The following is a 25,166-nucleotide window of genomic DNA, read 5'->3' as shown; positions in this document are numbered from 1 at the left end:
GAGTACTTGTGGCACCTTAGAGACTAACAAATTTATTTGAGCATAAGCTTTCGTGAGCTACAGCTCACTTCATCGGATGCATTCTTTATGATGGATAATGCACATTGCGATTCACCTTTCGCGGAAGCTGAACTGGTTATTTAGATGCTTTCTGATTTTTTTGGTGCTTTCTGCCACAAGTACTACTTTTCTTTTCGTAAATATGAGGAATTGCATGCAGAGTTTAAGCTAACCTGGTTGCAAATGTTTGAACAGTAATCCGTTGCTTAACAAATGGGAAAGAACCAGGCAGCAACTGTTATACGGCAGAAATGTTCAACGTAGGAAACAGTGGAGTCTTTGCATAGTGGTCACACCCAGTCAAGCTTTGAAAGCACCTCTATTAAGACCCAACCAAGGAAAGCGGAAGCACAAAACTCCAGTGGGATTACCCAACATAAGCTTTTCGACTGTCAGCAGCAAGTGGGGAGTCATCCCTATTACCAACATACTTTGCATAGTCACTTAACAGAAAAGTGTAGAGGAGCTGGCAATAAACAATTGTGAGAGTAGTTTTGTTTACTTGGGTTTCTTTTTGTTGCTCAAATGTATCTGCAGCCTTCAATGATTTACTGAGCAGTGTCCGTCACACCAGAACTCATTTAATTTCACCATCTCTGCCCCAGAATTCAATAGTTTACGCTACCCATCACTGTGAAAGCAGCTGTATGAGTTTGGATTTCCCCTACAGCTAATCAAAAATAATATATGACCTGTACCCAGGCTAAAGATATTATGAAGTCAGTGAAGTGGCACCTCCATATACCTCCGGTGAATTTGAGCAAATGAATAGAAGGGATTTGGAGGTTCATTTGAAATCTTCGCTGCTATCTGTCTAGGATATTTCCTGTCAGGGCTCTCTTCAGTGTAAATAAAGACCGAAATTGTTGAAATATGTGGAAGTTCTGAGATTTCTGGAACTTAACTGTGCTTTGTGATGTATACACTTTTGTGCAACAATGCCACTCGTAAGCAGAGCTACATTAATTAACTGAGATATCCATAAGTGTACTAAATTAGTAAGAACTTGGAATGTGATTGTAAGGAGAAGAAAGAGTTAACTGAGCTTTAATTTTGCAAGCATGTGTATATAGTCTGTTTCCCATCCACCTCCATAAAGTACAAAATATAGCAGATGTTTTGAGAACAGCTAGCCAAATCCATGAATCTCTATAAATCTCTCCTCTGTTTTTTCCACCAAATGCATCCGATGAAGTGAGCTGTAGCTCACGAAAGCTTATGCTCTAATAAATTTGTTAGTCTCTAAGGTGCCACAAGTACTCCTTTTCTTTTTCCAAATCCATGAGACTGTGTATAAATAAAGGTTAGGTTAGTAAAGAAGAAGGCAGAATAATGTTTACAGGAGACGAGTGAGAAGATTTCTGACACCTGGGCAGTTTAAGGATGGTTAAAAACTGAAGGAAAAGAGACAGAGCAACACAGTCTAGAAACTGGTGAAGAAATGGGGTAGTAGAAAGACCTCCATTAAAACTGCTCCCGACCAAGTTACTCTAGATGTTTCTAGAGAGATACTAGCATAAATATGCAAAAGAGAGGAGACTTCTGCTTTGTAACTCTACAGACAACTATTGTCTAAAGTACCTAATGAGTTGTCAACCAAGAAGATTTTCACAGCAAGCAACTATCCATTTGCATCAAATATTGGTTTTGGACTTCTAGGCCACTTAACAAGGATCTAAATACAATTGTTTTCTCTCAGACAAGGGGGTCAAAAAGGGAGAGGTGAGGAAAAGGCAGAAGAATGACATAGGGAGGACAACAAGAAAAGGAGTACTTGTGGCACCTTAGAGATTAACAAATTTATTTGAGCATAAGCTTTTATGAGCTACAGCTCATTTCATCGGATGCATGCACTGGAAAATACAATAGGGGGATTTTATATACACAGAGAACATGAAACAATAGGTGTTCCAATACACATTGTAAGGAGAGTGCTCAGGTAAGTTTCAGAGTAGCAGCCGCATTAGTCTGTATTCGCAAAAAGAAAAGGAGTACTTGTGGCACCTTAGAGACTAACAAATTTATTAGAGCATAAGCTTTCGTGAGCTACAGCTCACTTCATCGGATGCATTTTGCTCAGGTAAGGTGAGCTATTACCAGCAGGAGAGAAAAAAAACCTTTTGTAGTGATAATCAAGGTGGGCTATTTCCAGCAGTTGACAAGAATGTGTGAGGAACAGTAGGGGGTGGGAAATAAACATGGGGAAATAGTTTTACTTTGAAGACAATCAGGGAGAAAGTGGAAGTGATTAGCAGCTCACCCAGTGGAATACAAATCAGTTGCATGAACACACCTGTTGGGCATTTGGGTGTCTCATTAGTCTGAAGACAAAAGAGACTCTTAGACTAAATCCAAACCTGTGTGCCTTCCATAATCAATGCATGGAATTCTTTTGGACATGGATAACTTCTGTTGGTGTCAATGAGAGTTACATATGTAATTCCCTCTCCCCCACCCTCTGTAGAACATAGCCCACTAACATTTGCAACCAGGTTAGCCTAAACTCTCCATGCAATTCCTCATATTTACTGTAGTTTATTACTATTCACCCATCACACCACGGCTTTGTCTTCATTGTGAAAAACTGGTGTGTTTTTACCATGGAATAACTAATGCATGTGAGCGATCCTGCTATGAAACCATAGTGGAAACAAGGCACTGTAGCTTTACCATGAGGCAAACTAGGCATGATCAGCCACCAGGGCAGGAGGGGGGTGGGGAAGAGGGAAGTTGTAGGACTAGCCCCTGAAGGGAACCAGATCCCAGCCTACCTGTGACAGGCTCCACCAAAGGAAATCAGCCAACCCAGGTCCACCTGGGCATAGTTAACAGCCTAAGTACCTGGGAGGCAGTTAATTGAGTAAGGAGCACCTGGGTCCAATAAACGATTAGGAGACCTCAGTTGGTACAAAGCTCTAGAGGAGAAAGGAAGCTATAGAGGAAGGGGGAGTGTGTAGGGAGTCTGAACTAGGAAAAAAGCTCTCAAGGCCTTGGAGAGCTCCAGAGCAAACCAGGGGAAGGGTGTGTTATTCTCCAGATTCTGGAGAAGACTTCCTGCAGAAGGAGCTGTGGCTGGAACCTTGAGACTTTTGGTTTGGGGTGTTTAAGTTTTCTGGGCTCTGAGGTAAAAGTCCTCTACAAATGTTCCTTTCAGAGGTTTTATCAAAGGGAGAGAGATAATGCTGTAAAATAGAGTGCATTGCTTCTCCTTGGCTGGACTTAGTGACCTCCTTGTTAGCTCATTAAGGAGGGGAAACTGACTCACGCCACAGCAGAGTCACACAGATGTGCTTTGGAAGGAATAGTGTCCCATTTGCCGTGGATCTAATTGTACCTGGCTACCTCCTGGTAAAAACTACAGATGCATAGTCTCCCCTAAAAAGAAAAGGAGTACTTGTGGCACCTTAGAGACTAACAAATTTATTTGAGCATAAGCTTTCATGAGCTACAGCTCACTTCATTGGATGCATGTAGTAGAAAATACAGTAGGAGGATTTTGTATACACGGAGAACATGAAACAATAGGTGTTGCTATACACATTGTAATGAGAGTGATCAGGTAAGGTGAGCTATTACCAGCAGGAGAGGAAAAAAACGTTTTGTAGTGTTAATCAAGGTGGGCCATTTCCAGCAGTTGACAAGAACGTCTGAGGAACAGTGGGGGGAGGGGGGATAAACAGAGGGAAATAGTTTTACTTTTTGTAATGACCCATCCACTCCCAGTTTCTATTCAAGCCAAAGTTAATTGTATCCAGTTTGCAAATTAATTCCAATTCAGCAGTCTCTCGTTGGAGTCTGTCTTTGAAGTTTTTTTGTTGAAGAATTGCCACTTTTAGGTCTGTAATCGAGTGACCTGAGAGATTGAAGTGTTCTCTGGCTGGTTTTTGAATGTTATAATTCTTGATGTCTGATTTGTGTCTCCTAGGATTTTACAGTGGGAGAGCTAATGTGCATTAGTTACCTTATTTGCAAAAAGAAAAGGAGTACTTGTGGCACCTTAGAGACTAACACATTTATTTGAGCATAAGCTTTTGTGAGCTACAGCTCACTTCATCAGATGCATTCAGTGAAAAATACAGTGGGGAGATTTATATACACACACAGAGAACATGAAACAATGGGTTTTATCATACACACTGTAAGGAGAGCGATCACTTAAGATGAGCTATTACCAGCAGGAAGGCGGGGAGGGGGAAGGAAGAAAACCTTTTGTAGTGATAATCAAGGTGGGCCATTTCCAGCAGTTGACAAGAACGTCTGAGGAACAATGGCGGGGGGGGGAATAACATAGGGAAATAGTTTTACTTTGTGTAATGACCCATCCACTCCCCATCTCTATTTAAGCCTAAATTAATTGTATCCAGTTTGCAAATTAATTCCAATTCAGCAGTCTCTCGTTGGAGTCTGTTTTTGAAGTTTTTTTGTTGAAGAATTGCCACTCTCAGGTCTGTAATCGAGTGACCAGAGAGATTGAAGTGTTCTCCGACTGGTTTTTGAATGTTATAATTCTTGATATCTGATTTGTGTCCAGGTTTGTCATTTTAAAAAACAAAGCTTTCTGGCAGTGAAGGCATAGCTGTAAAAGAATTTGTGTTTTAAAGTCCAATTATGTTTGTTAGTTTCCTGTGATATTCAAATCTGAGTTCAGGATCATGTTCATAGTTTCAACATTCATAGAAAATTGAACCTAAACTTCTGCCATGCAAAGGAGTTTGTTGCAACATTAAGACACACCATTAGAATGTAAATGTTACTACATCATGAAGCCAACTCAGGAAAGGCTATATTCCAGGAATGGAACATAGAGAGGCACAATGCTAGTCAGTTCTGCCCTTACTTTATAGATGGACAGCTATGGTTGAACAGACTTCTCTCTCAGCTGTGGGTGTTATGTTTGATACTGAAGTAATGTATATGTTATCACCACAGGGTTCCTGCAAGACTCTTCTACCTCCCTGTGTGGTCAGATCACTCTTGTCAGCGATACTCTATTATTATTATTGAGGTAGCACCTAGGAATCTCAGCCATGCACCAATGTGCTAGTTGCTGTAAAAATGTATCAGAAAAAGACAGTCCCTACCTGAAAGAGGTTACAATCCAGTTATGTCCATGAAAGTCTCCTGGAAAGTTTGCTCTTCTAGCCAGGTGTCATGATCATTTGAGTTTGCTAAAGCTCATGCTCTTGATGTTCAAGTTTCGTGTGAAAGACTCAAACTGGGCTTGTTCAAATAAACTCAGATAATTTTCTGAACTTTCTGTCCTGCTTTCAGTAATATCCCATACAGAAATGGAAAATTAAACCCTAAATGAGTAGAGATGGGGCCAAACCACCTCGGTGAGATCTCCATCCAGAGTCAAACTTCTTCAAAATTTGGGGGTGTTTGAACATGGGATTTCAGGTTGGTCAATCACAGGAACAGGTACAAAACAAAACATTCAATTCTGCATTTAGGTTCAAGTTTCTCAAAATCCAGATAGGGATTAGGTTTGGACTAGTCTCCTTTAAATCTCCCACTGGCTATTTACATCTAGTTCTCTTTTTACAATTAATTTCACACTCTTGATACAGCATGCAGTGTACTTTCAATGCATGTAACATCTGTAACTACTTTTTATACTGTCAGTCTTAGTTGTTGAACAGATCCAATCTTGACTGGCCATTGGTGGATTATTTCTGCACTCTTTCATAGCTGATTCACACCAGGCCATCTACTGGATTACTGAAAAGCTCCCTGCTGCTGATTCAGAGGCGGATACCCTTTCAAAGTGACATAGCATTGGAATGGAAAAAATAGTTTACTAATAAATATACAACTTCAAACCAAATTCCTATGGCTCCTAGGAATTTTGTCCCTTTTGTCCCCACTTTGTCTGGAGGAGGAGATGTTACTGTGTGCATAACCTGGAACGTTAATTATATTGTATACTTCCATATGCAATTAGCATATGTATTTGTATCATATATAACTAGAAAGTGTAACTATCAAATTTTCATTATAATTAGGATGACTCATAATGAAATTATGCATAAATTGTTCCATTCATTACACTGTTTAACTGACAGTCAGCATGCAAACTACAAATCCTCTGAATTCCTTATCTCCATCTCTCCTAGACCATTTCCCAGGCTAACATTGGTCAAAAATTAATATTGATCAAAGAAAGAAGAGTCAAAAACAATTTACATTGGTGCATCCCCATTGTATCTCAATAAGGTTACTTGCAAGATGCTGAGTAACCTCCACTCCCATTAAAATCAATGTGACTTTACTGATGGTTCTAAACTGAGCCATACATAAGCAATTACTCGGGGGGCGGGCAGCATTCAGAAAGCATATGCATTACCTAGGGACATAGGAATTGCCAAAATAGGTCAGATCAGTGGTCCATCTAATCCATCTCTTTAATATGTATTCTCAAGAAGGAGAAACAAGAGCTAATTGTTTCTAATTAAGGAGTTGTTGGTTTTTTAAATAATTTTATAGCAACAGCAAAAAATGTTAGTAGTGTATTGAGGTTGTTCCTTTCATCTTTAGGGCCCTGGGGATGAGTTTAGGAGTCTTGGCTCTCCATTGAGGCATCCAACATAAGAAGACTTATTTTCAGTCCCACACCCTTTTCATTCCCTTCTGCCTCCTCCCCAGCAGGAGCTCCTCCTCATGCCTGCTCTCTCACTCTGTGACCAAAGGAGATCCTACTCACCTCATTATGACTCCCCTAACCACCTACCGCCAGGAGTATCCCCCAGCCCCATGAGTTAGAGGTCTCTCCCAACTTCACTTTCCACCTGTGTGTCAGATCAGCCTCCATACATAGGCCCACTCTTGGTTTTTTTCCACTTGTTCACCCCTATCTTGACTTGGCAATGTGTGCCACTTCCTCTTACTGGCCCCTGACCCCAAAGGGTGGTCAGGAACCAGCACACAATAAGAAGATATACCTGGTCATGGGGCAGGGGGTTCCTCTATGGTGGAGGCAGGGGAGGAAATGACTCTTTCTAAAGAATCCTTTGGAGGGCTTGTCTACACAAATGATTTGCAGCCAGGCCCTGGATTATATCTACCAAACTTCTGAATAGTAATTACAGTATTAACTCCTAGGTAGGCTGTTTGGGTGCCATCCACTCTGAACAGGTTCCTGGATAGTTCATGATGTTTCTCTGCAGACAATCAGCCAAGGAAGTGTCTGTGTCTTCCATCTGAATCTGCCTAATGTCTCTAGAGCTGTTATCACATCCCATATACAAATCATTTCTACATTGAGCCTTTAGTGAATCGGGAATATATTGCTCAGGACAAGGAGCTCTTTTTTTCCTTAAGATGAATTTTAGTGCTCATGAAAGATGTTGGATGGACAGCACAAATTGAAGTTCTTAAATTATCCATTAAACAGGTGTTGCACTGGCATTCGCTGCTCTTCATTCTGAACTCCATAAGGAGAAATCTGTGCTGCCTTTCAGTTCAGTCTTTGGGTATTATCTTAGTATTGATTTTCATGATATCTCTGGTCTTATTATTAAAAAGAAATTGGTTTACTTGCATCCTCCACTGTTATAAGTTATGAAATGGCTTTCCCTCTTCTGAAAGGTGTGGTTGTGAACACCACAACCAGTGCCAGAGAAGCCTGTGGGACCATTTCCCTCTTGGCATTTCTGATTCCAAAGCTGTGCCCTCAATGGACAGCAGTCACAGTTCCAACATGTGCGTTTAAATCTGCTCTGATCATTACTTGCTCATTGGGTGGTTGTTTCCAGTAAGTCACAACAACTTACCAAAAACTCCTCTTTTACTTTTTGATCCTCTCCCAATTGTGGTGCTTATTCACTTAATAGATGTACTGTTGCCTCCTCCCAACACAATTTAACACTTGTCAGTCAGTCCAACCTTCTGGTAACCTCTATCTCATGCTTCTACATGGTTTTATCCAGAACATCTCTAACGTCATTTCAGGAGGTTGAACTCCCCGATAAAAAGATTTTGTTACACCAGCATAGCTTTACACCTTGGCTTTACAATTTTCCATCTGGTCTCTTGTACACAAGCTATATTTACTATTCTCCTCTTTAAGACCTCACATAGCTCCAAACTTCTTTCCATCAGCGTTCCTATATTACAGTTTGCAAATCTCAGTTTATTCACTCATTTAAGAATGGGAATGAAAGATGAGAATGAAAAAAAAAGTAATCCATAAACTTCCTGACTACACACAGGGACATATAGAGGACAACTAGTTCAGACTAAAGCAACTTTGCTAAAGACAGCACATGAAGTCCTACGAGTGATGAAACTAGTACTGAAAAGGATAAGAAGGGCAACTTGGGAATGGAATGCAGGAGTTAAATAATCTGTTGGGAAACTTGAAGACTGATAAAATGGCATACATGGAGGCCAAAAGAAGAGTTGCAACAACTAAAAGTAGCGCCTGTGACAAGCTATATAACCAATTAGAAGGACATGAGGTACAGTAGATCAACTATAGACTTGCCAAGGCAAGTGAGACTATGCCAACAAATTTGCTTACATTGGAAATGAAGATGGTATATTGCCAATAAATGGTGAATCAATTAACACTGTTTAGGGTGATTATTTTGAAAGAGAGATGAATGAGGAGAACCCAGGGAAGGAATTAAGAACATGTAAGACTAACCAGGGCATGATTATGTATAGGAGAAGGAGGCTTCAGGGGCACTTAGGAAAAATGAAAAAGGAGAAAGCACCTGGACCAGATGAGGTAACTGGGAATGGAAGGCTTCAAGTATTTTATAGGTTTGTTCAGTGACAGTCTTAAGACAGAAAAAATGCTGGATGAATGGCATAAAAGCTTTGTAGTGCCTATTTTTAAGCATAAAATAGACATTACACCATATGCTAATTATCATTCAATTAAGCTAATATCACATGGTTTAGAGAAGGTTATTGAAAAGCATCTGCATGGAATGGTGGAAATTTGGAAAGGTCATTTTGGATACATACCAGGAAGGAGAAGTTGATGCCATATTTGTGCTACAAATCTTCAAGGCGAATTTAGAGAAAAGAGGTATGATCTTTGTGAACCTGGGAAAAGCATATATAATCGTGTACCAAGATGAGATTAAGAGAGGACATGAAAGCAGTCTTCAACTACTTGAAAGGCTCCCATAAAAAAGATGGAGAAAAGTTGGTCTCTCTCGCCAGAGGACAGGACAAGAGGCAGTGGGTTCAAACTACAGCATAACAGATTTAGATTATATTTCAGGGAAAACTTCCTACTATAAGAACAGTAGAGCAATAGAACAGATTGCCAAGAGAGGTTGTGGAAGTTCCTTCACTGGAGGTTTTCAAAAGAGACTGGATAGTCATCTGTCTTGAATGGTTAGACACCACAAATCCTGCATCTTGGCAGGGTGTGAAATTAGATGACCCTTGTGGTCCCTTCTCACCCTATGATTCTAATGAGTTTGGTGGAGTTTGTAACAGGGAAATGTGCCAGAAGAATTTGTCTGTCTTATCCAGGAGATATGTATGTGGAGACTCTACCATAGTGAAAATTCAATGGGGGTACAATAGAGAACTTCCAGTAAGCACTGACATGCATCAGGAGTCAGCATTGAGCTTCTTTTTTGTCTGCAGCCCTCATAGATATGATACATGAGAATACACAAAGGAAGCCACCTTGAAACATGCTGTTCAGTGAAGACTTAGTGATATGTGAAGAAGATTATGAGATCTTGCCAGCCAACCTGGAACAGCAGCAACATAGTTATGTGCAGGCTAAACTGCACACTAAGCCCAAGCACTGGCTCAAGTTGAAGCCCAAACCCCACTTCCATCCACACACACGTCGGTCTGTCTCAGGTCTGTAAGAAATCAGGACCCAGGTCACAGGACCCTGCTAGGGGGTGGAGGGTCAGGGTCCAAGTTCTGCTGTAACTTAGGTCCAAACCCTGTCATTTTGCAGAGTGGATGCAAATCAAACTATGGGCCCGAGTCAGAAGATCTGCATTATGCAGATGGAGGCATTAGCACAGCTGTGAGATATGGGTCCAGTAAATGTAAACCCAGGGTTACAATGCAGTGTGGACATTCAATCACAGGGTTGGAAACACTGAGCACCCAAGCTTGAGTCTGCAGTGTAGACATACTGTCAGGAATCAGGACTTGAGCAGAGCTAGTCGGGAAGCAGGGTATGTTGTTTCTGGTCTTGAACCCAAACCTGGGAGTTCCCAGACAGCTGCCACATCCTGGCCTCCACCTAATGGCTTCTGAAACCTGATGGGCTGGAAGCTACTAGGGTTATTGCCCCAGTCAAGCACCACCCATGGAAGCTCTGACTGGAGGATTGCTCAGCTCCACCAATTGGTCCAACAATGCTATTTAAGTCAGGAGGAAGAAAAGGAAGTTTGTCTGAGCAAAAAGGTGGTTTCCTGTTGTGGCTGCATTGATCCCTGCTTGTGCCTGCCTCCTACCCCACCCCCAACCCTGTTCCAGCAATGCTCCTGGCTACTACCTTGCCCCTGCCTTCGCTCCTGTTCCAATTATGCTCCTGCTTTGTGCTTAATTCTTGCTTCTCCTCCTGCCCTTACACCTTGCCTTCAATCCTCAGTGACCAGTCCTGGCTCTGACCCCAGACCACAACTTCTGTCCCTGACTCCAGCTTGACCCTGACTCTGCCATTTGGCATCTGACCTTAGCTCTGACCCTCAGTTTGCTGAATGCCTGCTCCGCCCACTAGACCACTCCGGCTCTGAATATTAGGGCAGACTACCTATATCTCGGTCCCTAACACAGGGTCAGTCTCTGGGCAACTTAATGAGTGCAGCTGGCCTGTAGTAGGCTGCTTGATTGGTTGGAAGGGTCAGCAGACTGGCTTTTAATCCCAGCAGCAGCAGTGCCTCCACTTTGGCAGTGAACCATTGAGTACAGTTTTTCAACCAGCTATGTACCACTTTATAGCAAGTTCGCTTATGAGAATATCATGTGGGCTATGTCAGAAGCCTTACTAAAATCAAGATATATCATGCCATGAGCTCCCCCTCCGCCTCTACTAGGCCAGTAACCCTGTCAAAGAAGGATATTAGGTTGGTTTGGCATGATTTGTTCTTGACAAATCCATGTTGGCTATTCCTTATCATTCTGTTAACCTCCAAGTACTTACAAATTGATGGTTTAATAATTTGTTCCAGTACGTTTCCAGGTATCGAAGATAGGCTCATCTATAATTCCCTGTGTCCTTTGTTCCCGCCTTTTTTTAAAGATAAATACTATGTTTTCCCTTCTCCAGTCCTCTGGGACTTCACCCGTCCTCCATGAATTCTCATGATGATATACAATGAGGGGGTTGTTTAAGACCCTAGATTAATTAGATGGCTATTGGACCAAATTCTGCACTCCAGCAATCTGGAGTAACTTCATCAATTTCAGTATATTTACACAGTGCAAATCAGCTCAGAATTTCACCCAGTGTATGCTTGAAAGGCCAGCCTTTTCAGGGAGAAAATAATTCACCTCTAAATGCCCACCCAGTCCTTGGCTGTCTGGCAAAACTCTCAGTAAAGTAAGCAACCGGTGCTAAATATGGTAGTGGCTTTTGCAGCATGGACAGGTGCTCCCTAGAAATTGGACTGAAGCTACCTATTGGTTTAACATAGCCCCATGATCTCCTTTCCAGCAGTGTTGAGCTTCAGCTATACAGAAATAACTCACTAGTCCAAATTCAAACCAATGACGCTAAAGGAAAAGTTTCACATCCCATAACCAATCCCCTGTCCCATCTAGTACCCATTAATGATAAAATCTAATACACATTTTCCCTTTGTTACTGGTTTATTAACCTCTTCATTGCTGGGTTTTTTTTTTCAGGAATAGACAGGGACGGAGGGTTATTATGCCATCAAATCCCACATCTTAATACAGTTGAATCTATTTTTTAACAATCGCTACATTGATCCGCCTTGCTCCCTAATCACTCGGCTAATGATTCATTCCCCTGCTTGCTCACTGTGATTTTTTTTCATTGTAAATTAATGCTTGTGAAATGTCCTGGATTGAGAGCCTTGGACACTGTAGTCCACTTGTTAATCATTGAACAGTACAGTGTGGACACCAGAAGTAGTAGCTTCCCCACCCATTCCTACCAGTCATTCTCAGCATTGATCTGCATGTTCAGTCCTCTGGCCTCCCGACTGCTACTACCAGCAAAGATGTTTCTGTGCTGGTGGCTTTTGAAAAGTGGATGTTTATACACTCAGAACCAGACCAGCAACACGAAAGAGCCAACCTTGGATCTTTACTGACCTGGACTGATATTGAACCGGTCACCTAGGACTGAAAAGCTCCAGAATTGAATATTCTAAATTTAATTCTAACGTTTGAGATTTTGGATTTATGATTTATGTGTAAATATATCTAAAACAGATGTAGGAAAGAACCCTCCCAAAACCCCAACTTTTCCTCAAATCATTGAGACTGTAAAGACCATAAAGACACTCTGTTTATTCTGCTCATTATCACTGTTTGTTCTGTAGTGTAGCAACTAGTGCATGCATCCGATGAAGTGAGCTGTAGCTCACGAAAGCTTATGCTAAAATAAATGTGTTAGTCTCTAAGGTGCCACAAGTACTCCTTTTCTTTTTGCGAATACAGACTAACACGGCTGCTACTCTGAAACCTGCATTAAGACTGTAAACTGAGATGCTGCTATCTGTGAATCATATTCTAATTTTGGTTAAACCTCACAAACACCTATGGCACTAAATAAAGAAAAAAGAAAAGGAGAACTTGTGGCACCTTAGAGACTAACAAATTTATTTGTGCCACAAGTTCTCCTTTTCTTTTTGCGAATACAGACTAACACGACTGCTCCTCTGAAACCTGGCACTAAATAAGCGATTGAAAATAAGATAGTGTAGACGCTTCATCCTTACTGACTTAGGCACATGTAGTATTTAGTTAACATTGGGAAGTTTCAGATTTTGATCAATACTTTCACTAACTCTATAGCAGAGGGTTGGGGTGGATAGGGATTTTGTGGCATGAAGATTAATCTTTTCATTTACATTAGTCCTGGGAGCTACCGCACCTTCCATTCCAAGGAGTGAATTTCTCTTTAGTTTCAAAATAATGTGTGAAAGTCCTTTCTGTAGAAACGGTACCCTGAGTAAGTTTAAGGATGTCTGGTTTTTTTCTCCTCTAACGTGAGGATTTAAAAGCAGTGGGGGAAAGGGGTTAGACCTATCACTGCATTTCTAACAGACATCCTCCTACAGCATTTAATGAAAACAGAAATAGCATGCCTATGATAGGTTAATAAATCCTACCTAATGCATGCTTTAAAACACTACGAAACAGCCTTAGCAGAGCTTCAGATAACTAATTTCAAGCATGGCTGTCTAGTGTGCCTGTCATTCCTATTGTCCTTCCAAACTATTTCAGACATTTTGAGCAGGGAGTCTTAAGCTATGAGTTAGCAGGGGTTGTGACATTAATGGTCCAAAAAGGCTCAAGCACCGGGAGGTAACGATGACAGCCTTTAACAACTGGTGGCAGTTTGGAGGATTCCACTGGATCTCTGTTTGCTAATAATTAGGCTTTGCTCCTGAGGAAGATGTGACAACTACCAGAGGTAGGATTTGCATGTAAAACAAAGGAGTCTGTTGCTGTTTGAAGCTTATTGTTTATGTTTAGCTCTGTGGGTTTCCAAATGCAGCCAGGTGCACAGGGAGAAGCAGTAAGCATAGGGGGGTGGGGATGGGGGTAAGGGAAGCAAGGCTGCTTATAATAAAAATACCGTTGGTAGGACTATGTTTTATGGCAGAGGACAAACTGGTTCGAATCTCATAGCCTGCTGAGTGTGCGTTCCACGTTGCTTTTCCCATGGAGTACGATGCATAGAGGTCATGAAGAAAACACTTTATCTCTTATCTACCATGCCAGCTAGGTTGTTTCTAAGGTTGGGTTGGGAGTTGTGGGGAGGGGGGTGTCCTAAAATAGGAGGGAGAAGATGTGACTGACTTGAAACTTGTTAGATAAGGAATATATGCTATTAACATGTAAAATGTGCCTTGAGTGTCCCTGCTGTCATGTGAAAAGGGGAAGTGAAGCATTAAGGGGTGATTTCCCTGATACAGAACTATTTAAAATATAACCTATTGCTATGGACAGCATAATGTGTCCATCCATTTTGCATAATGAAAGCCTCAGCTGCACTGTTTACATTTAATTGTTTTGCTAGACAAGAACTCTAGTTTCAGACAGAAAAGGTTCTCTGCCTCTTCCCGCCCCCACCCCGCAACTGTTGTAGCTAGAGATGTAAATGATGTTTTGTTAGTTAGATGTTGAATGATTTGGGGGGCAGTGGGGGAAATTAAAAATAGCCAACATAAAAAGAAATATTCCCCTTGAAAGGGCTTTTTTTTTTCTTGGAGAGAGAGAGAGAGAGTCCAGAGGAATATGAGGTGCTATGCAAAGTTATAAGCCTTTTACACTTCATTATGTGCTTGGTTTAGCATAACTAGACAGGGAAATGTCAGAAAATCACAGGCTGGGATTGTTGAGGCAAAACAAGGCAATGTGGATTATGCATCTTCCTTGTTTGGAGACAGGTTCCAAGTTTGGGTATTTGTCATTGTATATGACCCTCACCAAGATAAGTAGCAGGAACTTAATGAATGAATACCTTATGTAATGCATATGCAGCATCATTATCATTGGACCTTTCAGTGTGTTTGATCTGAAGATATTGCATCCTATTTTGATAAATTACTCTTGCTGATGCATTAAAGTTTCATATCCAGACAATAATGCAGAGACTTTGGAGTGAGTGACAAGAGATATTCTGTTTGTGGAAATGCTTCTTAAGGGGCTTTTATTAAATGCACTTAAAGGAACAGAGAGTCGCATTTTGCAGTAAGAACCACTTGCTCTGCTAAATAATAAAATTAGGGTTATGTTACTGCTTTAAATCTACTGTAATGTGGTTGTCGTTGGATGTACTTTACAGTCCTGTTGTCAAAAGTTCACAACTCAGAGAACTGATTGTTTTCATTAAATCTTCATTACGTGAAAAATTTCAGTGTATCAGGAACTTACCAAAGTAATTTGCTTTCAGTCATCATATCAAATGTTTCCTTTAAGGAGAATTTCATTACATTAGAGTACATTATAAGTGGGCCATGATGCAATTCATCTGATAGTGATTTTCAGATGACATTTTAATGACAAAAGTATTAAACTTGTTCGGTGACAGTAAATGCCGTCTTTGCTAAGGAGATGCAATAGTAGATCTAGCATATTAAGAATTCCATTTCTCTATATCTGTATCATCTTTTATGAAATCTAAATGATAAATATTTGGCATCTGAAGCAAACAGGCAATATTTTCAGCTAAATGTTTTGCTTTCAAGTTACAAATTGGGCAAAGGATTAGTTTTACTTGTGTCATGGATAGCAGTCAGAAAATTAAAATAATAGGGGAAACTTTCTCCTGAAAACCATTTTCTAGGGTTTTCTGATAGGCATTCATAGATGGGAAGGCCTCATTCATAGATGAGAAATGCCACATAAATTTTAGGGATGGGCAGATATTTATGGAAAGAAAGTGTTTGGGGTTTTTTCCCTTCCTCGAACTGAACCAAACCTCTTGGCAAGATTCAGAAATGTTCAGTTAACTTTATTTCCAATTTTGCTTTGGTGCACTTTGTGGGGAAGGATGGTTGAGTGCTTAGGACACTATCTCAGGAGTTGGGAGACCTGCATTCAATTCCCTACTCCATCACAGCCTTTCTGTGGGAGCTTGGGCTGTAAAATAGGGATAATAGCACATTAGCATGGGGCACGGGTCACTTGCTGGAGGATTCTCTGCACCTTGAAATCTTTAAACCATGATTTGAGGACTTCAATAGCTCAGACATAGGTGAGAGGTTCATTGCAGTAGTGGGTGGGTAAGATTCTGTGGCCTGCATTGTGCAGGAGGTCAGACTAGATGATCATAATGGTCCCTTCTGACCTTAATATCTATGAGTCTATGAATCCCTATCTTACAGGAGGATAAATACACTAAAAGATTGTGAGGGGATCAGATACTGTGGTGATGGGGGGGCCATACAAGTGCCCAATATTTGAGGTTTGAAATGGGAACAAAAAGAAAATACTGTACAAATGGTGGTTCATGTTCTCAGCCTTCCCCCCCCCCCATCATCATTAAAACATAGCTTATTATTAGGTAAATGACATCACACAACTCTACTTCACAACTTCTCTGAAAACTGAATAATGTATTTAGTTAATTTCACTTGCTTTTCTGTTCATGAGATGTCTACACAAAGATAATCACATCAGGTTCATATGAAGGTTCATGGGAAACTCGTCTTGCAGCTCTATTAAAATTAATTTTCAGCATCATACATTGTACGGAATGCTCTCTTCGGCCACATGTGCCAAATCCCCACCCTCCCTCTGTTCAGTCCCTTTTATAAATCCAGGAGGCCCACAAGAAGTGTGTGCATGTGTAACTGAAACAAAAAACACACTGTCATCTCCATTGCTATATTTCGCCTTGCATCCCATCTTATTTGTGTCTATCTTGTACATTGGAAGAAGGAAAGCTTGGGGCTGAGAGAGGAGCATCTGGGGAGGAGATTGGAAGAACATCACTACCACCATACAGAGGAGGCTGTGAGGGAGGACAGCAACAGTGGTAAGGAGAAGTGGTAGAGGAGGTAACAATAAAGGGAGCTGGGAGGAAATGTATGGATTGGGGATGTGGATCAATTATGGATATTCAATAAAAGACCTGGACAGTTCTGAATTATGGATCAATATTCTAACTTGAGGTTCTGGTGATATTGGAGATTTTCCCTGATGATTTATGGTATCGCCACACCCTGTCAATGGAAATAGAGTTCCATAATTCGCAATTTCTCAGCTCTGTTCTTTATTCTCTATGTAATACATGGACACATTTTCAGTACAGTGCAAGCCAGGGTATTAAAAGGCTCAGCCCTCATAATCCGTGGGAGGAACCTTGTACCTGGGAAATATGAAAATCTTGTGACAGTAACATACTAAAAGAAAAAAAAACACTGGCATGTGGTTAAAAGGCAGTGAGAAATGAGTTTGTGTAAGAACTTCTGTCAAGTGGCTTCTCTCCTGGAAAACAAAATTCAGCTGTCAAAATGTCAAGCTGTTTTGACTTTGTGACAAATGAGGAAAAGTTTATAAAACAGGAGGCCAGGAATATATTTGACTTTGATTTACATTTGCTCTATGCTTATACCAAGTAGGAGGAAAACTTAAATCTCATAGAGACTGGATTTTATTGTCCAATCCACCTTCTGCTCGGGTTAAAATAAAAATCAAGCATGCTGTGAATTAACAGGGTTCTTGTAGCTATACAAACCAGCAATGCTGTGCTGTCAGTTGTTAGATCCTTCAGGATAAAAGATCCATCAACCCTTTTGATGGAGTTTGGATCCAGTCATTCATAGATGCCCCATATTTGCCAGATGTCAAAGATCAGTGCAATAAATAGGCTTCAAGGTGCCATGGTGGCAGTTGCCCAGTTTGCGCACACACACTTTCAGGAGATTGTACAATCAGTAGTTGTGCAAGCATATTTTGCCAGTGCATTCATTGTGCTGAACCTTTATATATTGTATTGGGAGGGTGTAAAAAAAAACCCCTAGAAGAATTAGCAGAACTGAAAAAAACAGAGGATGTGACTAGAAAAAGGACTGAATCATTTTACATGGGTATGAAATTCTGGATCCAAACTCCCCTTTTATTAAAGTTCAGATCCTATTGGCCCTGTTTTTTTCAAATACAACCATCAGGTTCTCAATGTAAAGCTTCCCCCTATAGACCAATATTTAAATTATGAATAATCTAGGTGGACACCAATACTAGTTGTACCATGCGGGGTAATTTTGCGTGGACCAAAACACAGGACTAAATTTGAGTCCCATTATAGGGGCTTCCAATTTGGGACCAGTTCTAAAGAGTATGAGAAAACTCCATTGACATCCATGGACTTGAATTTGATCAAGGATGTACAGTGGTACTTCACATACATATAGACATATGTAAACTAAAATCCTGGATCCAAGCACCCTTAAGCTTGAGGGTTGTTCGAAAAACAAACCTAGAACTAAATTTTGTAGATGTCATTTAGATTTCTGATGGATGAAGCCAACATCGTTGAACTTTGGCGCTACAAAATTAGATCTGGATCTCAATGTTGTGGCTTGTGTCCATCCTTAATATAATTCCAACTGACCCATATTAAGAATACAAACTAGAACCAGGGACCATCATAACTAAAAGCAGAAGTTTTTTCACCTGCCAGCAATAGTACTGATAACCCTTTTACAGCTTCCAGCCATTAAACAGTTTCCCTCTTTATCTGTCTATGGATTTTGAATTGCATCCAGCTCCCTAACATCTACACACACTTCCCATGTGAATTACATCAACATAGCAAGATTCCTTGTGGACTTCATGGAGTCTTCTGCTCTTCTCCATTCCTTGCCTGGGAAATCATCCTACTCTTCATGGGCAGGTGGACAAATAGATTTCTTAAACCCTCTTGCTCACTGGATGACTTGCAATTTCTTCAGCCTGCATTAAGATTTGTGATGTTTTCTTATATTTCTGAATATGCAGAATCTTTGTTCCGATTGGCTCTTTTAAAAAGTCAGTATCTCTCTCTCACACACACACACATACATATATCAACCCACTGGTCACAGGGCAAATGTCCAGATGGCACTTATGTACCATAATAATAGGCAAGAAATACCACTGCACAATTGAAAATTTCAGATTTTTTTGTTTTGTTTGATTAATGGAGATTGAGTGCAGCTAATTTCCCTATTCTCTTCTATGGAAAATCTGTGGGGTTGAGTTAGAGAAAGTAACAATAGATACACTTACATAGATAAAATATTGGAGAACATGTCCCCTATTGTCATGTTTTCTCTTTCCATTTAAAATAATGTCAAATTGATCCTCATTCTAGAAGTCAGAAAACTTGTGTTACCTGTCTTTCTGACTCCCCGTCAATGGGTTTTCCATGGTGCCCATCACCATAGCATCAAGCACAGTGTGTATATTCTATTGTCTGGTTCTGTCTATATTATTGGTTACTATAATAAGGATCAAACCCTGCTCATCTTAATCATATGAATATCCCTCTGACAATAATCAAGCTAATTGCATCAGTAAGGCAAGCAGGATTTGGTTCTAAATCAGCTACCAAAAGGATCTAAGTGCTGCTAGGTCATGAGTTCTTTTATTATTTTAGTCCTATAAATACACACACATACACACAGTAGCCACTGTTTTTATCCCAATAAAAGACATTAGGTGTCTCTCTTTGTTGTTGTTCTCCTGAAAAAATTAAAAAGAAAGCATGAGATTTTCAAAAGCACCTAAGTGAATTTGAATCACAAGCCACCTTTCACCTAAATGACTTTGGAGCACTGGTCCCATTGAATTTCACTTAAGTACATTTTCAAATCCTACCCAAAAAATAGGCTCATGGGAATCTCGTCCCCATCCATTGGCTCATCTGGTCCAGTATCCTGTCTCTAACTGACCAGTACCAGATGATTCAGAAGAAGGTGCAAGAAAGGCTGTTGTGTAATTGTCCAGTGTGGGCTAAGGGAATTTTTTTCCTAACTCCCCAAGGGAGTGTTTGATTCATACCCTCTGAAGCATGAGGGATTATATCCCTTAGTTTTTCATGTCTAATATATAGATGTTCTCTTTAGCTATATACATTTTTATTTATTTTAAATCCCACTAAGCACTTGGCTTCCATCATATCCCGTGGCAATGAGTACCATGTGCTATGTAAAAAAGCATTGCCTTGAACAAGTTTACATGTGTTGCTTTTCAGTTTCACTGAATGTTCTCTTGTACTATGACAGAGCGTAAATAGGGTGTCCAGTTTGCCTTCTCAATACTACTATTTTGTATTCCCCGTCATATGCCTTCTTCTTCATCTCCTCTCTAACCAGTCCCAATCTTTTTAGTCCCTCCTCTAATGAAGTCCCCCTTCACTCTCCTCCAATCATTTTTGTTATCAATCTCTGAACCCCTTTTATTTTTGCTATCACCTTTTATGAGATTGGATTACCAGAAGTGAACGCAGAATTCTAGGTAGGGGCAGACAGTTGATTTACATAATATCATAATAATTGTTTTCTATTCCATCCTATGTCCTAACATTTTGATTGCTTTTTCATGTGCTGATGCGTGTTGAGCAGACATTTACATGGGGTTCCCCACAACTAGACTCAGGTCTTGTTCCAGAGTTGTTACAGTACAATCAGTTTAGAACCCAGGAACGTGTGTGAGTGGTTCAAATGATTTCTTCCAATAAACATTACCTAGCTTTGTCAGTAATGAATTTCATCTGCCATCATGCTGCCCATTCACCTAACTTGCTAGGTACTCTCTGAAGGTCCACACAGTCTTCTTAGTCTTGGGATATTTCAGTAATTCTAATATCAAAATGTTTTTGGTATTAGAATTATTGAAGTATGCCAAGTATTCCTATAATTTGTATTCAAATGTGGTGACCTAGTGAATTACACTGGAAGCCTCAGCAGTCTCCAAGATGTGTGTGAATGAATAAATATCACAGTCACATCTCACTGCATCTTTAATGATCTTTAGATTTCTTTTTACTGTGATGATTTCCATCTCTGACATGTGTGTCAGACAGTGTAACAACTACGTATGCCTAGTTGTGCTAAATACTTTATTAAAGATAATCAGGAAATAAACTTTACTGCTTTAAAATACCCTATGTTGAATTCTACCATCAAATGTGAAACTGCCTTACCCTGAGAAGATCATATGTTAATGAATAGTGTCCTTCAGCTAAGAGGAGCAAACTGCTTTGAATAAAAACCACTGTGAGCCTTTGCCTAGCATTCAGAAAAATCAAACTCAAATACTTCTCCACAGCTCTGAAGTGTTAACTTTCTCTGGCTAAATTTCTCCTTTTGGCTGGTGGTAAGCAAAAGTATGAGATCGCACATTCTGGGTCAGCTACAATCTTGAAATGCTAGAAATAATAACACTTTTACTCCTCAGGGTCCTCTACCAACATTAACGGCCTCATTTTCAAAGGGGCACTCATTTGCAGCTCAAGTTGACTTTAGTGAGAGCCGCAAATCATGCCATAAGTAATTAATCTTCACAAGAGCCCTCTAAGGTAGGTAATGCATTATTTTTATCATCCCCATTTTGCAGGTGAGAAATTTGAGATACAAAGACACTATGGCCAATTATTTTTAAGTGTCTATTCATTGAGAGTTCCTCAATTTCCCAGATCAGTCACAGAATCCCATGTTTTTAAAAAGTATCCACTAATTTTGGGTGCCTCCATTTTTTTAACTGAAGCATCCAAAATTGATGGACATTTTTTTAAATCACAGGTCTAAGTGACAGAGGGACTCAATTTCAGTCTACTAGACTATGCATATAACTTGTCAAGTTTTGTGCAGCTTTGTGTGTGATGCAATAGCCCATTAATTACTTTGCATACTTGCCCCTAATTGGCACATATATGTATAAATTAACATTTATATTGCAATAACAGCTAAAGACCTCAGCCAGGTTGGATCTCATTGTGCCAGACTCTGTACAAACCACAGACTTCAGATTAAAAAAAGTTGTGTGGATATAATGAAAGGCATTGGATTGACACCAGATTCCTGTCTCAGGGCTCCCCTGAGTCATGGGAGGCAGAATCTTATTCTTGCTCCCCTGAACATGCATGTAGACAAAGTCACAATCCCACTTTAGACTGACAGATTTGATTATATATTTGAAAGCAGGAATGTAACTCCACGTGGATGTGTGTATGTATGTTTGCAGCTTACATTGTGCATTATGTTAGTAGTGTGTTGGAAACGCCTAAGATGAGCAGAAGATACAATAGGGCAATAATTATCAGGCAGTATTTTATGAATAATTCTGCTGACAGCTCCAGAATTTCTTACAAAACAAAACAGAAATAGTAAGAGGAGATAACACTGGAGAGCTGGCAGTGTGCAGTATATGAAACTGTAAAATCTGTAAATGAAATACTGTATGCGGTTATGAAAACAGTAACCTCTTAGCCATGTTTTTTTGGTCCTTTGCTCTAGGCAGGCTGTTGTTTAGTTTGCAGAGTCAAGTGCTTTGACCCAGCACCATGAATATCCTAAGAGTATGCTGACCAATGAGCAATCTTTGTGTCTTTCGACAGCAGGTTGCATTGTACCTGCTGCATACGCACTGTCACACACATACTCTCTCCGGCTGCTTCAGCCTCCTGGAGGCTTTATCCATATTTCTAAACTGTTTAGAGTGAACAGCAGAAAGTGATGAAAGAGTAGGACAATAGAAGCTCCAAATGAACTGATATATCAAAGATACTGCATGTTTATTTGGCAGCTGTCTAATAAGTTTTTTGTGTGATAACTAATATCCTAGAGGTAAACAGACCAATATTAATCTGGCTGGGCAACTGAAAAGGTAGAGGAAGCAATTAGAGACCTTAGTGTTTCCTAGCTCCTTCTGACAGGTTCAGAGTAGCAGCCGTGTTAGTCTGTATTCGCAAAAAGAAAAGGAGTACTTGTGGCACCTTAGAGACTAACAAATATATTTGAGCATAAGCTTTCGTGAGCTACAGCTCACTTCATCGGATGCATCCAATGAAGTGAGCTGTAGCTCATGAAAGCTTATGCTCAAATACATTTGTTAGTCTCTAAGGTGCCACAAGTACTCCTTTTCTTTTAGTCATTGCTGTTTATCAGAATAGTGTTCTTTTTCCTTTATAATCCATCTTTTATTTTCCGACATGAGAAAACAGTTACAAATTGTATCTGACAGCAGCTCACCAACTCCTGAGATTCAGATGCTTCCTGCTTCATGTTATCTTTTCTGACAAATCACATAGCTGGTGAAAGAAGCATTTCATCATAAATTAATCCTATCAGAGTACGGTGACATTGTCCAAATGCCACACCGTAAAGTAGTTTCATATTCCCCTCACTATCCATCCTCATGTTTAAAAATAATACCAGGGCACAAAGATTCATTATTTAAAAGGCAAGAAAAATAAACATTTTTAAAAAGTTTAAAATGCCAGAAACCAACTAAATGCAGAAAATTTAAAGGTAAGGCTGACATTCTCTTCATCACCAGTGAAAGCAGAGTTATGGCATAACTGAGAATAGAGCTCCAGTGAGTGAGGCACTGTGCAAACACAGAGTAAGAGACCGTCCCTGCTCAGAAAGGTTCACAGACAAAGCCTGGGAGAAAGGAAACGCTATTATCATTATTTGCATTTGTATGCGTACATATGTGTTGAGGCAGTCAGGCTGTCAATTGGGCTACTGCAGTGGTTCTCAACCAGTGGTACATGTACCCCTGGGGGTACTCAGTGGTCTTCCAGAGGGTACATCAACCCATCTAGATATTTGCCTGGCTTTACAACAGGCCACATGAAAAGCACTAACAAAGTCAGTACAAACTAAAATTTCATACAGACAATTACTTGTTTATACTGCTCTATATACTATACACTGAAATGTAATTACATTATTTATATTTCAATTGATTTAATTTTATAGTTATATGATAAAATGAGAAAGTCAGCAATTTTTAAGTACTACCGTGCTGTGACACTTTTGTATCTTTAAGTCTGATTTGTAAGCAAGTAGTTTTTAAGTGAGGTGAAACTTGAGGTACACAAGACAAGTCAGACTCCTGAAAGAGGTACAGTAGTCTTGAGAACCACTGGGCTATTGTGTCTGGGCAAAAACAACAACCTCTAATTTAAAAGAATAAAGATGGCACAGACTCACTCCACAGAGGCAGTAACCTGACTGCTCATTCACGCTGTGCCATGCAGTACTTTAAAGGGGGGTAAAAAACAAGCCCTCACCTGATCTTTCCAGCTTTCATTTCAGTGTTGGGCATCTTGGCAGCAGCTGCCTGGTGCCAGTGAAGCCTGACTGAGATTTCCACCCACCGCTGAGCTAGTCAGCACAACGGCAGTTTGGATTCAGTGCATGGCTCTTGTTCTGCCTGTTTGCTTTGAAGCCCAGGTGTGAGGTGATCAACGCTGTGTTCCAAACTCATCTGAGTGCATTCTCTCATGCCCTGGACACTATATTTTATTCTTCATGGTTGGGGCAGGATCTATTATTAGAATATATTTGCAGACATTATGAAGCACCAAGGTGGTGTAAATACTGTCTCTTTTCCTGCTATCCAAGCAATGTTTTTTGTTGTTGTCTTTGTTTTATGTTTAATGATATATTTAAAGCACTAGCTCAGAGGTCAATTGCTATGGGAACTAGCCAAGGGGGGGAGGGAGTTCTCCTTCTGGAGCCTCATCCAGCTGGTGATATAAACATGATCAGGCTCAGTAAAGTCTCCTTTAATTCTCTACCCCACTGTGGCCGTTCTGCACAAACCAAATCACAGAATGCAAGGAGGGTTGAATAAGTCTGCCCCAAGGTGCTCTTCGCTGATGTGCTAATCAGTTGTATATGATTCTGCCCTCATAATTACTCAACAGTTCAAGAGCTAGTGAGATAGATAGATAGAGCTGTTCATCGGAGCCGCAAGTAATGCTCGCAGTGCTTCCACTGCAATGTGCTTCCAGGTTGTCAGTCTGAGGGAAACCATGGTACTGCTAGAATCAGACCCTTGCCAGCTGCCTGCCAGCATGGGATTGTTCCTGGTTTTTTCCAGTCTGGTTGTAAATGACTTACAGCAGGGGTCCCACCATTTGTCTTGGAAACAGATGTCACTGTTAGGGGGCCATGTCAGATATTCAGATGGAATTATCCTTCACTCAGTTTCATCCCATTCTTCCTCATTATGTCCCTTCCCCAGACCACCCTAAGCAGTTGCTCTCACTTTTTGGCATTTACTCTCCTCAGATATTTGAAGATGGTTATCCCGTCCCCCGCGGCGGTCTGTTCAAGCTGAATACATTTCGTTGTTTTCATCTTTCTTTACAACTTGGCTTCACAAGCTCTCAGCCATCTTTGTTGCTCTTCTCTGAACCCCCTCTAATTTGTACAAATGTCTGTCAGAATCTGAAATGTAGTGTCACCAAT

The 25,166-nt window shown here is 40.4% G+C and overlaps 1 protein-coding gene across 3 annotated transcripts in view; it reads left to right on the top strand.

Moving 5' to 3' along the window:
- KCNMB2 (potassium calcium-activated channel subfamily M regulatory beta subunit 2) overlaps nt 1-25,166 on the top strand; it is a 244,696-nt gene that overhangs the window by 67,951 nt on the left and 151,579 nt on the right. Inside the window, exon 1 of one of the 3 annotated variants that reach the window (XM_038416617.2) lies at nt 13,332-13,660. The exons of the other annotated variants lie outside the window; for them this stretch is intronic. The gene's annotated coding sequence lies outside the window, so the exon portion shown is untranslated. Of the gene's footprint in view, nt 1-13,331; nt 13,661-25,166 lie in introns of those variants that run through there. 3 annotated transcript variants of the gene reach the window in all.

Source organism: Dermochelys coriacea, chromosome 9 (assembly GCF_009764565.3).
Source record: "Dermochelys coriacea isolate rDerCor1 chromosome 9, rDerCor1.pri.v4, whole genome shotgun sequence".
In the NCBI taxonomy this organism is placed as follows: Eukaryota; Metazoa; Chordata; order Testudines; family Dermochelyidae; genus Dermochelys; species Dermochelys coriacea.
This window is presented reverse-complemented; position numbering and strand designations above follow the sequence as displayed.